At 68.3% G+C, this 1,471-nt stretch overlaps 1 protein-coding gene across 1 annotated transcript in view; it reads right to left on the bottom strand.

Annotated features, from left to right (window-relative positions):
* Positions 1-142, bottom strand: part of PHRF1 (PHD and ring finger domains 1) — a 32,635-nt gene extending 32,493 nt beyond the window's left edge. Inside the window, exon 1 of the mRNA XM_023724382.1 lies at positions 21-142. The gene's annotated coding sequence lies outside the window, so the exon portion shown is untranslated. The remainder of the gene's footprint in view (positions 1-20) is intronic.
* Between the last annotated feature and the right edge of the window lie 1,329 nt (positions 143-1,471).

The following is a 1,471-nucleotide window of genomic DNA, read 5'->3' as shown; positions in this document are numbered from 1 at the left end:
CGACGCGACCCCGTACGTACCCGGACCCTCGAGTCCCGCTGGCCGCTCCCGGCGCTCGCCGTCGCCACCCAGACGAAAGCCACGACTAGGCCCGGCTACCACCGCGGCCGCCGCCGCCGCGCGCTCCCCGACCCGGAAGTGCACGAGCCGGCTTCCGGGGCCCCTCCCGCCCCGCCCGTTGGCGGGCACCACTGGGACCAAGCGGGAAGAAAAGCCCGAAATGAGGGACTGCTCCGCTCCGCGCGGGCGGGGGCCTCGAAGCGTTGAGATGGCCCTTCTCCCTTGGAAGCAATTTAATGCTAGACTACGGCGCAAGGAAACCCGTGTCCTGGAAGAACTTGTGGTGTCTAAGCCCCCCGCCACTGGAATGGTCCGGGCCGTCCTCCCCTGCCAGGGCGGCTGGTACAGCCCGACCTTCCGCCCGCCGCCCAGCGCGAACGAGAGAGGCTACTCCAGACCTCCCGGAGCCCCGCCTCCCACGCCGGGAGCCCCGCCTCCCACGCCGGGAGCCCCGCCTCCCACGCCGGGAGCCCCGCCTCCCACGCCGGGAGCCCCGCCTCCCACGCCGGGAGCCCCGCCCGCAGGCCGGCATCCGTGCATTGAGCGCTACCTACCGGCAGCGGCGTTCAAGGGCAGCAGCCGGAGACTCGCAGAAGGTCTTCCCGGCTCCCCTGCGACGAGCAGCTTTGCTCCACCGTTCACTCATTGACCAAACCCTGATGGAGCCCTACGTGTGCGGGCTCTTCCAGAGGCCGGCGCACAGCAGCGAACGAAACGCCTGCGCACCACCACCTCCCGGTGTGCAGTCCATCCGCGCGGGGAGACCCACAGGGAACAGTGAACACCGTGGGGAAGGAAACTGCGGGGTGTGGGAGAAAGCCATTCGTGCCGTAGTGAAAGGACAGACAGTTTAGGGTCAGGTGGGTCAGCAGCCCGGGAGCGCTGGCTGGTGTTGACCGGGTGATCAGACCGGCCTTGTAGAGAGGGTGGCGCCCAACAGAGACCTGAAGGAGGCGAGGGACGGAGCCACGGGGTCCCCGGAGGGCCATCCCGGCCGAGCAGCAGCAGGGAGGCCTGTGGGGCTGGGAGGTGGGGAGTGTCAGGGAGGGTCTGGGGGCGCTGGGGTCTGGGGCAGGGGGCCGTGCGCTGGCTCTCGGGCTGCTAGAAGGAGACCGCTAGGCGCGGTCAGGGGGCGGCTGCAGAGATCCCCGAGTAGGGAGGACGTGTGGGCAGCGGAGGTGTGGGAAGCGCTAGGCTTCTGGACAGATTTTGAGGACAGAGCTGGCAGAATTTGCTGAGGGATCGCCCTTGAGGAGAGAGAGAAAGAAGAGGCAAAGAAGAATGCAAGCGCTAAAAGCACGGAGGGGTCACCAGGGGAGGCGGGGAGCGGGGCCCCTTTGGGAGAAACCTAGGTGCACCCAGTAGGAGATGGACACCGAGACCGAATGAGGTCTCCCAGGGAGTGGGGAGA

Source organism: Trichechus manatus, unplaced genomic scaffold, assembly GCF_000243295.1.
Source record: "Trichechus manatus latirostris isolate Lorelei unplaced genomic scaffold, TriManLat1.0 scaffold00244, whole genome shotgun sequence".
Classification (NCBI taxonomy): domain Eukaryota; kingdom Metazoa; phylum Chordata; class Mammalia; order Sirenia; family Trichechidae; genus Trichechus; species Trichechus manatus.
Note: the sequence above shows the minus strand (reverse complement) of the source record. Positions and strands in the feature narration are given on the sequence as shown.